The sequence below is a fragment of the Phalaenopsis equestris genome, unplaced genomic scaffold (assembly GCF_001263595.1).
Source record: "Phalaenopsis equestris unplaced genomic scaffold, ASM126359v1 Scaffold001334, whole genome shotgun sequence".
Taxonomy (NCBI): domain Eukaryota; kingdom Viridiplantae; phylum Streptophyta; class Magnoliopsida; order Asparagales; family Orchidaceae; genus Phalaenopsis; species Phalaenopsis equestris.
The window spans coordinates 152,102-166,678 of NW_018165773.1; the positions used below are offsets into that span (position 1 = coordinate 152,102).

The 14,577-nt window shown below is 32.5% G+C and overlaps 1 protein-coding gene across 4 annotated transcripts in view; it reads right to left on the reverse strand.

Annotated features, from left to right (window-relative positions):
• Nucleotides 1–14,577, reverse strand: part of LOC110034042 — a 75,904-nt gene that overhangs the window by 34,812 nt on the left and 26,515 nt on the right. The window lies entirely within an intron of this gene.

Genomic DNA, 14,577 nt, shown 5'->3' on the forward strand with positions numbered 1-14,577 from the left:
GAAGCAATATGCTTGAACAGTTAATGAGATTATTGTTCAGTCATTCATCTATATCAGGTTAACCAAATATAAATGAAAGTTTAAACTAAGTTCAACATGTAGAAAATTGTGAACTAATTTGAACCGCTTTCAACTTGGAATGTATCATACTTTAAGAAACTCGTCAAGTTATCCTAGAATCAATCTTACTCGGTCCTCAGTACTAAACAAATTGACTAGCCAAGAGTTCACAAAGTTGCCTGCTCATCAATATTATTTGCCCAAAAGTTCAATCTTACTTGGTCCATCACTCATCAAGAGGAAACATCCACAATTCAAAACCTGCTCCATGTTCCTAATAACCAACTATGAGCTAGACTTATAAGCCATACAGATAGCTACGTCAAACACAGACCATTATTTTCTATGTAATCATATTATGTAGCTAATTTGCATCGCCAAACTTGGCCTTCCCCTGTGAATAAGCAATCACTTGTTGAGAGCAAACATCGGGCAATCTTGAAATTTTAGATGAAACTGTCCCACTGAAGTCTCTCACTCTTCCTAAGATTCTCCAAAGAATCTCTCTGTCATACACAAGCACAATCATGTCTGTAAATTGGCTTGAATGACTAAAGAAGAACATCATGCAAAAAATGACTATGGCCCGGCTAACAGAACAAGATCGAGAGCTTAAGATGAGAGAAAGGATTAACAAAATCATAACATCAAGATCAACGATCAAGAGAAATTTATCCAGCATGAAAAAAAGAATCAGTCTATTTATGGAAAGTCCATTTTGAACAGTTTTTGCATATAAAATCTTTTTTTTTCCTTAAGGGAGGCTTCTAATTCATTTGCTTCACCAATTTTTTATTACAGTTATTTTATTTTAAGTCTATTAGGACCGCCCATTGATCTAATGAGAACTTTGAGTTTGATTTCACTATACTTCCATTATTTACTTTTTCCCTTTTATATTTCCTTCCTTTTGTTATTTTTTCTCTTTAAATATTATGTAATGTTTCAAATATTTCCTTTGAGGAATTAGAAAATAAGAACAGTGTTATGTTGAGAAATAACATGGAGGTTGAAATCTCTGGGGTTTTAGGCACTTGTGGTTGAAATCCCCATAGTTGTGTGCTTGGTGGCCAATCTCTTTGGGCATTTCTTGATAGAAGACTTACGCAACTTTCTTAATATTGCTGATATCTCTCCCCAACCTCGCATAGTCTTTCCACAACATTTCTAGCCTTTCTCGACAAGTTTTCCCCAGCTTCTACAGCAAATTTATTTAAGCCTCCTATAAGTGATAGGCTAAATAATAGGACAATTCTAAATTTGACCACCATCAATACTCCTTAGATCCTAACCAAAAACTTCAAATAAAATCTTCAGATATCCTCATAACTATGTCAAGCCTCTCCAACCTCCAAAGGCACAATTAAACCTAGCCCCCAATCACGATTCCAAACTCGCCAAAACTAAGCACCAAAAGCTAGTCTTGGTGTAGCCTCTACAAAACAACATTAACTTGTTGGATGACTTCCAAAAACTCCAGAACACATCTTCTAACCTTCCATCATAACCTTCAAAAGAATTCATGCTCTAAAGCCAACTTCCATACAAAGGTACTAAAGGTAAAATTGATAATCCTATGACTCGTTTGACATAAACCTTTTGTTTTATTAGCCTAGACACCGCATAAAACTTCTCCATGCTCCTAGAGGTCTTCCACACACCATTAGCCACCCACCATAGCAAACTTTGGATCCATACTTCCAAAGCTAGGTCAGTAACCCTTCTCTATTTAAAGCCTTAATAGGATCCTTTGTAGATCAATTTACTTGAAAGAATCTTTGGAACTTGAATTCTCTCTATTTTCATTTGTTCTCTATGCTTGATTCATATTTATAACAAGTCACCGTATCATTCTTCAAGTAACATTATATGTAATACCCCCTTAAGTGCAGAGAGCACGAAAATGTCAAAGACAAAACGTTTAAATTATGAGGCATCCTAAAGACAGACCACACGTTTTGCCCAGTCAACTCAATAACATGAAACACTCATCTCTCCAGGAAACCCATGTCGCCTCAACCCAAATAATGTTGCCTTGGCTTTTCTGAAAATGAAACACACCTCTAAAGAATAATATAGTGAAAGCTCATTGCCCTCATTGCCAACTAAAATTTCAAGCTCAGCTACAAACACTATTCATTAGATGTTGTAGGGCTTCAGCAATTGAAAAAAATTCAAAATGATCAAGATGGGTTCCTATGAGGGAAAGTTAGAACCAATTGACCACATCACTCAACTTTGTGTCTCACTTGTAATAAGAAATGCTAGACTTCTAAGACTTCTAACCAACAGTCGCTCACACAAAACTCACTCCAAATCATCGAGGTCATTTCCACCATGTCCTCCACTTGCAGTATCCATATACATTAGTTGAGTTGCTCAAATATGCTAAAATTACATCAATTCGTGGGAATTTAATTATCTGGCTTTGGCCTTAACTTTTAAGAAGAATTATTTTGGAGCAACTCACACAATACAATGTATGTCAACTTAAAAACTATACCAACAATACTGCAGAAGCACAAAAAGACCCACTCAAGAAGCAAGAAATAGACTTGCAAAAACGTGAGATTGAGAGGTTACATTTGCCATTCAGATATATGATGTACATCCCACTTTGAATGTCGCTAGTAGAGATTGTTATGTCACCCATCACCATTGTGCACAAGTCAAAATGCCTACGAGCCCACCAAAATATTACGTCTCTCTTAAAACCCCCGTTAGCATATAATGGAGGACTACCGCCACCAACATGGACCAATGTCGAGGATAAGGGCACAATGACCCCCAGAAAGCAACCCTCCACAGTGGTCATCTCAGCCTCTTGTTTACATTGATATTACTAGAGAAAGACTTGGGTTACAAAGCATATCTCTATGCATCTTTTCTTGCTTGAGAAAAATGTGAACAAATTCTAAACGAATTAAAATAAGACAAAAATCTATACAATTGCAATGAGATAGATAGGCAAATCGCCTATAGCAGGTATATGATCTTCAAGATTGTATAAAAATGGAATGGAACAAAACTCCACTTCAAAAGAGATTTAACTTTATTCTCAACATGAGAAAATCTCAATTAATTATTGTTATTACAAAGCAGCGATGATATGCTTCCCTTATATTCCAAACTCTAAAAAAATGTCATTCCTTTATTCTCATAAAAAATTGTAATAATCAAAATCACTTTATGGTTTTATAGATGTTTGAACTATTTTGACAAAGATTTAATCATACTTCAATATTTGATTAAAGAGACCTATGTCAATGCATCAATCTTTTTTTTTCATTTATCACAAAAAAGAATTTTGAGAAAGTAAATGATAAGGTGCTGAATATTCTTTGCAGATATACAAATTGCTTAGATTTGAGTAAGGTTAGTTGAAATCAACCATGATTACTTAAACCAAAAAATTGTTTAGAGAGAGCTTGTTTTTATGTTGATGGCCACATATTAATACAATAATAAGCTTTTATACCACCAAGTTGGGTTGGCGGTTCTCCACTGTGTCCTATTGAGTGTCATGTTTTCATTTAATTCTAATAAATTAAGATCATTTTTTATACAATATATCCACGTCTTTTTAGGTCAACCTCTGCCTTTCTTAACACATCTACTCTCTTAACGGAATCATCAGATGGTCAGCATTTAATTTAACCAAACCATCTAAGACGACTCTCTCTAATCTTGTCTGTAATTGGAGATACAACAACCCTTTCACGAATGGATTCATTTCACATTTTATCTCTAAGTATTAAGCCACTCATCCACCTAAGCATTCTCATCTCAGCAACACTAAACTTTGTTTCATGATTCTCTTTTAAAGGCCAACATTCTGCTGCATAAAGCATTACATGTCTCACCACGTCTTATAAAATTATTCTTTAAGTCTAAGCGATACTTGTCTATCACACAATAGGCCTGAAGCACTCCACCACTTCAACCAACTAACTTGAATTCTACTAATAACATCCCCATCTATACCAACATCACTTTGAACAATAGACTTGAGATATCTAAGACATTCGCACCTTTTAATAATTTGATCATCCATAGTTACAGCTCTACCAGTAAAGATACTACTACTAAAATTACATTCCATGTATTCAGTATTAGAACTACTCAACTGAAAGCCTTTAGACTCCAATGTAGACCTCCATAATTCAAGTTTTTCCTGAAATCCTTTTCTAGTCTTATCCACAAGAAGGATATCATTAACGAAAAGCACACACCAAGGTACATCCTCCTGTATATGTCCCGGAAGAGCATCCAAAACTAAAGTAAAAGGTGTGGGCTTAAAGCCTATCCCTGATGTAATCCAACTTAAATGGGAAAATACTTGGTCAAATCTCCTTCTGTTCGAACACAAGTAACAGCTCAAGCATACATATCTTTAATGACTTGAATATAAGGCATATCAATACATTTCTTTGTTAGAACTCTCCAAAGAACTTCTCTTGAAATATTAAAAATCATATGTAGATCTTCCTTACTCTTAGTGCACTTCTCCATCAAACCTCTCAATAAATGTATAGCGACCATAATAGAGTTTTCCGGCATAAATCCAAACTAATTATGAAAAATCATTATATCACAACTTAAACTATATTCAATTACCCTCTCCCAAAATTTTAAAGTATGACATACAAATTAATGTGAAATAAAAATTGAACATATTAAATCTACAATTATTTCAAATAACGAATTAACAATCCCTAAAAGTCAATGACAACCTGCCAAAATTATTTTGGTCTATCAATAAAAATTATATTTGGTAAATTCAAACACAAATGATTATTATAAATAATTTAAAATTTACCCAATATCTCAATCCCCAGTAAAACAAATGAAGAAACCTTACTTATGTTGAATGTGAATCCATAGTAGATTTTGAGGAAAAACAAAGATGGGCAGCAATTAAAAAATAAACATGTTATCAAAGAATACCACAGAAACAATGAACAAGGAATAGTGAATGTCAGTTTCTATTCAATAAGAATTAAATTGTACTTTTTCACATGCTAAAAACTGATTTTACTATAGAGAGCTCATACATAAAATTATGTTTTTTTTTAGTGTGTTCTGTTTTTACTTTAGTCTTTTCTTTCGTATACTTTCATAAGGGATATTCTTTCTAATTTTTAAGTTTTACCATAACCTATAACTTTAAAGACCATCTCCTCAATCTATCTATAATAGTGGATTATGCATTTTTTGTTCGTGCTAATTAAAAAAAAGATGTGTTTGTAAAGTTGTATGCTTCCCTGGTGTACGCTCAATTTTAAGCTATGTAAGCTTTTTGCCATAAATAAAAGTTGCATTTTTATAATTTTTTCATCTCATTTATTTTTTAGTTCTTCTGATACTTGGGTCAAGTTTTAGCATCAGAGCAAACTATGTACCACATATAGAAAACAATTACCGGTGAATTAACAAACAATCTCAATGATTGGTGGGACAACTACCTAACAGCCAAACAGATAAAATCATTATTGTAAGATAAAATTCAATGATGCAATTATCAAAAGCAATAAAAATCATAATTTTAAATTTCTTTGAACACATCACCTAAACCTTGGAGTGAAAATTAGATATTTACTCTCAAAATTATGATGTTTAATGTTAACTCATTTTCGTTGGTATAAAAATATTTTATGAGTAAAGTAATTAATCTTCAGGATGTCAGTCATCCCTATTAGAACCAAACATTTATTGAAAGAATTACGAATCTTTGTGCTGAGAGAACGAGGCCAGAAAACAGAAAATATCTTATACAAAATTCTTAACAATAAAAAACATGTTCTTATTTTTGTCCAAACATAACTAAATTTATGTGCAGATATTAAACTAAATAATCAGCTTAGACATCTTCTTACTTGTGTCCAAACATAACTTGATTTATGTGCAGATATCAAACTAAATAAACAGCTTAGACTGGTTCTTACTTGGGCCCAAACATAACTAGAATTATGTGAAGATGTTATACTGTCTCTTCAATGATTTCAATTGTACAGGTAACCCATAATCTATAAATAAATAAATAATTAAGTTTAGAAATTATGAGGACATATATTAAAAAAAATAATCTTGAAAACGCAAAAAACCAGCTATGAAATGCCATTGATGAGGCAGACTATGCAATTCACAAGCAGAAAAACAATAATTTCTATTCAAGCCTTGAACAAGCACAGTCGCAAGAAAATATGCAACAAGGAAAACCTGCTGCTATATTACTTTAAGAAATATATAAGTTGATTTAATAAAGTAATTAATTAAATAAGGAAATATATTTTGATTGCCAAGAATTAGAGATTTTAGGGTGACAGTCAAAAATCCCCAATTTAGTCTAGTTGCTTGGAAACTAAAGGAAGACAGAGGAGGGAGAAGTGGGAGCTTTTGAGTGTGAGTCGGTATCCTCTCAACCTAACCACAGATTTAGGAACCAAACTCTGAATTAATTAATGTTATTTATGCACTCGACAGATGGTAAAGAATAAGACTTCTCCTATTTCATACAATATATATATATATATATATATATATATATAAATGAATTTAATTACTTCACTAACCATAAACCCATTGTAAAGGGGAATGATGTTTTCTTAAATTTGAACTCTTCGTTATAAAACTTTGTTTAGTCTTAGTAAGTTTAACTTTGAAGTTTAGAAAATAGTTTAGTTAACTTAGTTCTTTTAGCTACATTTCATTTATTATACATTTAATTTAGTTTAGATTTGTTTTTAATTTTTTTATAGTTTGAATATTGTGTTTTACATTATAACCATAAGAATTTCTATCTCCCTGTGGGATCGATTCTCAGGACTCCATTAGAGCATTTTATTACTTGAGTGATACGTATATTTACATAATTATTAGGTTTGACAGCTTAAAAATTTTAAAATATAAAACTATTTGTACTGAAGTGATTTTTTTTGTGATTGATCTGCATATTTACTAAATGTGCTGTCGTGTGTGAGTTGTAGTATTCAAAGATATTTACAACGCATACACAAAAACCTGCCATCAAAAACCTTCAAGAAAGCACTCAAATTCTCTCTCAAATCCGCTTCTAGTAGCCGTTAATCCTTCTCTAGTTTCTAAATCCTTTTTTCCAAACCACCAAGAGGCCAAGAGGTCAACAAGTCCTTCCATCATGACATAAACATGTATTTATATTAGATTTTTACATTGTGAATCTAAAATAAGCATGCAATCTCTCCAAATGAATCAATGAGTACAGAAGAGGCATTAAATCACTCCAAAAATTTATTGATGAGTTTAAAATAGGCAAGAAATCACTCTAAATCTGATTTTGGTTGTAGTCACGCCAAACCGTAGGTTGGTCACGCCTGAAATTGGCATGGTCATGGCAGTTCTAGCATGATCATGTCTAGATCTGGTGTGGTCACACTCAGCCAAATCAAGTGTGACTAAGCCAAACATCAAGTTTTTGTGTGTTATGACTCCATTTTGCACTTTTGACAGCTATAAACCACAAAACAACACAAAGAACCTTTCAAAAGCTTAAAATGATGATAAAAAGGTAAAATAGTATATAAAATACATGACAAAAAAGGTAAAATCACGTAAAATTGACAGATATCAACATCGTAATCACATTTGCTCAAAAGAGTGTCGATACAAAGTATTGTTGATGATGGTAAACGAGAATGCTCTCTTTTGAATTTGAGAGGCGAGGGAGAAATCTTTGGAGAGTACTCACCGTGTCAAAAATGTAATGATGACTTGACACCAATTATCAAGTGCCTCATCAGAACCAACAAAGACAACATCTTCGATGCTGAAGGTGCATCTCCTGAGGAACCGAAACATGCCAATGACAAGAACCTTCTTCTCAAATCAAAAATATGGAGTTCCCATCAGAACTCAATAACTCTTTAGCCAATTTAATAAGAGCATTAGTTTTATTATTAAAATATCGAGGTATTTTAATATTTATAACCTTGGGAATGAGTTTTGATAATGTCAAACATAGTAAGCTAAGAGCTCGAGCTTGAGAACATTATTGGTTCCTAATACTTGGTTAATTATGAATTGAGAATCATAATAGACTTTGATTCTCTTGATGATCATCTGAATGACTAACTCACATCCTACAGTCAAGCCTTCATACTTGGCAGCATTGTCTCTATCAAACTATAAGATGAAAATGTTGCGCTCAGGTGATATAAATATCAAGCCTAACCTTGATTGTACCTTTGGGAGAGATCTCGATGGTCCTTTTAAAAAAGATGCCCCATCAAAATAAAACTCCATTATGGGGAATCGACGATCATCAAATGCTCATCAGAAAAATTATCATTATGAGAATAATTTGTCATAATCAAGTGAGATACTAGAAAATCAGTTAACACTTTTCCCTTGACAACTCATTGAGGGACATATAACATGTGAAAGAGGTATAGGATCATAGCCAATCTGGCCAACTACATAGCTAGAGTGAGACACTTTATTAGATACTGCAATGGGATAACCCTTAAGAATATATCAATATGGTGTGAGAGCATATAATACTTCAACTTTTGAACTAAAAAAATGAATACCAAGTAATAGTTTTATATTGCCAGATATTTCATTTCAGTGAGGCTAAAATGTTGTTTAAGATTGTACAAAGCATTTTCTTTACTAGCCTCATTCACTTAAGCGAGTAAGACTCATACCATCTCATCTAGAATGGTAATATATAGAATGAGAAGTTTCTCAAGGATAGGAGCTACTAATACTGGAGGATTCAGTAAGTAACACTTTATATCATTGAAATCATGTTGAAATGCTTTGTTCCAGTGGAAACAAAGATCTTTCTCGATCAATGCAACAAAATGATGACATTAACTAGAAAGGTAAGAAAGAAATCACATAATAAAGGAAAGCTTTCCTTGAAGGGAGCACAATTGCGTTAAACTCTTAAGAGGCTCCACCTTTATGATGGATTTAATCATACTGTGAACAACTTCAATGCCCTTATGATGAACAATGAAACATGCAACTTCCTGGAAGATAAGCCAAAGGCGGATTTCAACAGTTTCATCTTCAGATTGTACTTCCTAAGGTGCTAAAAAATAACTTTTATATATGACAGATGATCTTATTCAGAATGACTCTTAATCATTGCATCTTCATTGTGACATTCAACTTGATGATGTAGTTGGTCATTGAAAATGTGAGTCATAACATATTGATAGGTTGCCCTGGCATTATTCAACCCAAATAGCATAACCCTCCAACAAACAGTGTTGTTGGGGGTACAAAATATCATATGTTGTTCTTCCTATGGGACCATATTGATCTGTTTGTAACCGAATAAGTCATCCATAAAGGAGAATATTGCATGAGAGAATGCAAAATCTATCATAAGCTATGGTATCGACAAAGGGAAATAATGTTTCAGGTAAGCCTTATTCAGTTATTGAAAGTCGATACAAACTCATATATGTATGTTCTTATTCTAAATAAATATGACATTTGTAACCCATATAGGATATGAAACCTCCCTATTAAAACTAGCCTTGATGAGCTCTTTAGCTTTTTCAAACCACATTTTCTGAGGAAACAGTTTTGTTGGAACAATAATTGAATTAATGACTAAATGATGTAGAGCTACAGTTGGAGCTAAAATGGGCATTTCGGCAAAACTCCAAGCAATGAAGTCACAAAACTCATAGGATTTCTATGATTTTAGATACCATAGAATATGATAAGAGTTTGCTTATAAAATTTGAATAAGGATCATAATCTGTACCTAAGTTGACCTCGTTCAACTCATCGATGGTCAAAGAGACACTATTCTCAAACTTTTAAGGGGCTTCCTTAATTTTGACTTCCTCATTAGTACAGGTGAGGGCCTCACTGCCTTTTAATACAAAATGCATCCGGCAAGAGGTTTTAGGGAGGTTGGTTTTATCAGGCTTTTTAACATAACCCATTCCAAACCGTTACATAGGAAGGATTGTTATGGTTTGAAGTATCTAAAAGCACATCATCCTTCAAGAAGGTGATGATAGCCATGCCTTGCATTATAGCTACCTCCATTCCTTACTCTGTATAATATTATCGTTTTATTTTTTGACATGGAGTTTTAAATAGCATATAGATTCAATTATTTAATTATTTAAATAATCAAACACGACATCAAAAATAATATATTACCTCGAAAGATAGAAATATAACTTTAGGATGGGTTCAATTACTTTCAATAAAGAATTAATAAATATTTGTAATGGTCTAAAATTAAAATCAACAAATCTTTTCCCTATATAATCTGAAGGCTAAATATGGTTTAGATTACATCTGGGGTCTTAAATTTCCTATAAGAAGACCTATAATTATTTACGATTTAAGCAACCGAAGTTGCTCAAGAAAATTCTCGATTAAATCTGGGGTTTTGTCTTCAAGAAATTTCAAAGTTTAGGTTTTTACAATTGATTATTGAAAATTTTAAAGAGGGAAGTCCTAAAAATGGAACAATTATTATCGAAACCCAAAAAAAGAGTGGGTAGGAGATGTCAAAGATACTGAGAGACTTAGTGACATCTTAACTATTTTATTATTTTGTGTAATGATTTTGAAAGAGATTTATTTGTTGTTTCATCTTAACATTTTATTAGAATGTTAGAACTTAGATTACATGAAATACAATCGTGAGAAAGCCTATGAGAGTAAGGATTTATTTCCTAACTAGATAAGCAACCTAAGAATCCTAAAACAAAGGTAAAGTTCAATGAGAGAAGTGAAACTTCATAACCTTGATAAAAAAGGAAAAGAAAACATAAACAAACAAAATACAATGGACTTACAACCCTACCTGGAAAGAGCCTTCATCTAAACCACCTAATCACAATTAAAACCATGCATAGCCGGTATCAATGAAGCTTAATAGGGAAGGTTGTTATTTTATTAGAATTTTTAGGTCTTATGACTCGAGTAATCTTAACTATAATCTCTAGTTTCATGAATGATTGAAAAGCAATTTTTTTATGTATATGTTGCATTGAGCAATCACGGGGACCACTCCAACTGAGGAGCTGAGTGCTATAATTAACATATGTAGTCAATGGAAAACTTTTATATCAAGTCTTTAAAAAGTGAAAAACTACTCAGATAATTGATGAACTGATTGAGGCTAGCAAAAGGCAAATCAAGAAATGGGATGAGGGCAGTTTAACTCAAACTGTTGTTGGATTATAAAATTCATTATGATTATAAAAATTTCCACAAAACATCATATGGCCACATTTATTTTACTAATTTTTCACCCCAAAAATTCAAATTTTTGAACTATTTTTTTGTAAATAATTAATCGTCATAAATTAATACTGCCATTGTCGGCAAGTCCCAAATACAAAAAATGAAGGGTTGTGTTAGGTTATCAACAACCAAGTTTTTTGTCGAAAAATTATGACATGAATTCTTTAAATCATTGTGTCAATGTTAGGTTATCCCTTGAATGTGACGTGATGTATGGCCTGAATATAGTGACAAGTGTGTCAGGGTCGTTGCACCAGCGCTTGATTTAATGTTGAATCAGTAAGGCTTCCCACATTATGAATAGATACGGGGGAAAATATTAGTACATGAAAATAATAATTGGATAGAAACTTGAAATATATGTACTCTTACAAGTAATTAATGAAATTAGTAGATATTATAATTCATAGAAACATGAATTTCTTATTCATTCAAGAAACAAAGACGGTTGGAAAAATACTAAGGAGGATGACATAGTTTGCTAGAAAGTGTATGTATAATTATAGACAAGAGTTTGAAGGATAATATTATAAAAAATAGAAAAATTGAAGATAAAATTATAGCTCAAAAGATTGTCACTTAAACTAATATTTTTAATATTATAAATGTTTATGCTCCCCATATAGATTTGGATATATGTTCAAAAGAAAAATTTTGGAATGACCTAGAAGAATTAATATAAAGAATAACAATTGAGGAAAATTTGTATTAAAGCAAATTTAAATAGAAATATTGGTAGAATGGTAAAATATTTTAGAAGCATTCATGGTGGTTATAATTTTAGAGTGACAAATGAAGAAGGTAAATCATACTGAATTTTGTTTTAGCTTATGATTTTGTTATTCTTAATACTTTATTTAAGAAAAAAAATATAAGTATATTAAAACATATAAGAATAGATCAAATAAAACATAAATTGATTATTTTCTTATGGGAGAAATAGATCATCGAGATTGTAAGAATTTAAAGTCATTCCAAATGAAAATTCAAGTACCCAACAAAGATTATTGGTTTTAAATTTTAAAATGAAGGATTGAAAAATGAAAAATACAAGAAAATATTATTATAGAATTAAAATGGAATACTTAAAAGATAAATAAAATTATTTTAGTAAACTTCAAGGTCATAAGATTTTGAATGTTCATGAAAATGTTAAATACTAATATTAAGCAAGTTACAAAAGATGTGATTGAGAAATCAAAAGAAAATTCTTATGAATAAAAATAATTGAAAGTGGAAAAATCATGTGCAAGAAAAAATTAAAAAAAAATCTTATGACCTTAAAGAATTGAGAAAAATATAAAGTAGATCATAGGGAGTCTGAGAGGACAATTTTGATCCTAAAATTTTATTTTTAATGATATTTATAATAAATTAAATACTAAAAAATAATGAATATATATATATATATATATATATAAACAAGCAAAGCCAAGAGATAAGAAAAGTAATGATTTAGTTCAAATAAAGTGTATCATAAAGATAAAAAAAGTAATTTTCTTATAGGAGAATATTCAACATAGGTCGGTGAGATGTGTTGATAAACTTTGCAATGAAGGTTATGAAAATATGATCGATTTTAGTGACCTTAATATTGTAAATAATAATTTTTTTTTTTATTTTCACCATGGCAATAGTGAAACAGAAGTTTATGAGGCTTTAAAAAAAATAAAATTTGAAAAAATAGGACTTAATGATAGACCTAAAAAAGGTGTGAAAATATTTAGATTCGAGAATTTCTTAACTTACTAAACTTTCTAAAATTATTTAAAAAGGATGTTTGATGAGTAAAAAAAAATCTATTAGTTTTTACTTTAAGAATTAAGGAGATGCACAAGAGTGTGCAACATATAGAAGAATTATAACATTATGTTTCATTTACCGAGAGAATAATTGAAGAGTTGTGAGAACTAAAATGAGATGTTGCAAAGCCAGGGCAGGGGGGGGTGAAGCAAGAGGATCGGGAACACGAAAGGAAATTTTCGTGTATAAATTATCGCGTGAGAGGGATAGCAAAGGCGAGAAAAGGCTTACCTAAGAGTCAAACAACAGCTACGCTACTGGGTTGAGCCGCGATTTTGACTGACAACAGCTACGCTACTGGGTTGAGCCGCGATTTTGACCGAAGCTCTCGTGCATGCAATCTGAGAGCAGAGAAGAGGAAGCGAGTGCAGACGCTCAAACCTGAGCGATCAAACCGAAGGAGAGAAGCTTGTGCAAAGCCAAAGGAGAATCACTTATGCCCTAGCCGACCATCCATGAAAAGAAAAGGAAGAAGCATCAAACAGAGGACGAAGAGTCAACGGGCAGAGTTCGCGTGTTAATACGGGAGGGAGTCGAAGCTGAGCTCTCATGATATACAGATCCCGTGAGAAGTTTATTCTCGCTTGGTTAGGGCTCGACCGACCGATAATAAGGAATTTAATAAGAATGAGATGCATATATTTTAAAGCCCAATAGCTAATATATAAAAAAGAAAGAAAGATACAGATAGATTGTGTGAGAGGGCCCAAGCATGATACACTGCCGACACGATAACCACCACCTGCAAATGGTTCCAAAAAAAAAATACAGAAAATACATGAGAAATCTAAAGAAAAATACCAAAAGTGTCAAAACACAATATCAGATAGCTAGAGAGCGACCAAATTTTGTCTTTATTCTGCCTCTAATTCTAGGAAAGGAGTCAGCTAACAAATTAATAAAATGAGTGTCATTGTCAGTAGTAACCAATATATCGTCCAATAAGTTCCTGAGCTCGAGTCGGACTCCATTCTTCTTCTTCCTCCTGAATAGACTTGGCATTCCTCATCCAAAAACTGGCTCACTTAATCAGTGGATTGGTCTAAACTGTGTCGATCATGTGTAGGTTGTTGAACATTAGAAGCAACTACTTGTTGTACCAGCTGATATTTTATTGAATCAAAGGAGCAAGGAGCACTCTCGTCACTCTCGTGTGTCTTGATATGTAAGTGAGTCTTCTTCAATAACAGTGAATGGTATAAGCACGTTTGAATTTGTACTTGTAGTATGGGGAGATGTTCCATGAGACTTCAAAGTGTCATGCTCCAAACCAGCAGCCAAAATAGTGTTCAAAAGCAGGAGCATCCAGGGTTAGAAAGGCTTGGGTATGGTGTTCTTCATCAGGAATTGCGGTGTTAGAAAGAGGGTCGGGTTGCACCTTCTGAGCAGGAATTGTAGGTGGCTGTGTCTGATCTTTAGTGATATCCGACCTTAGATGAGGATACA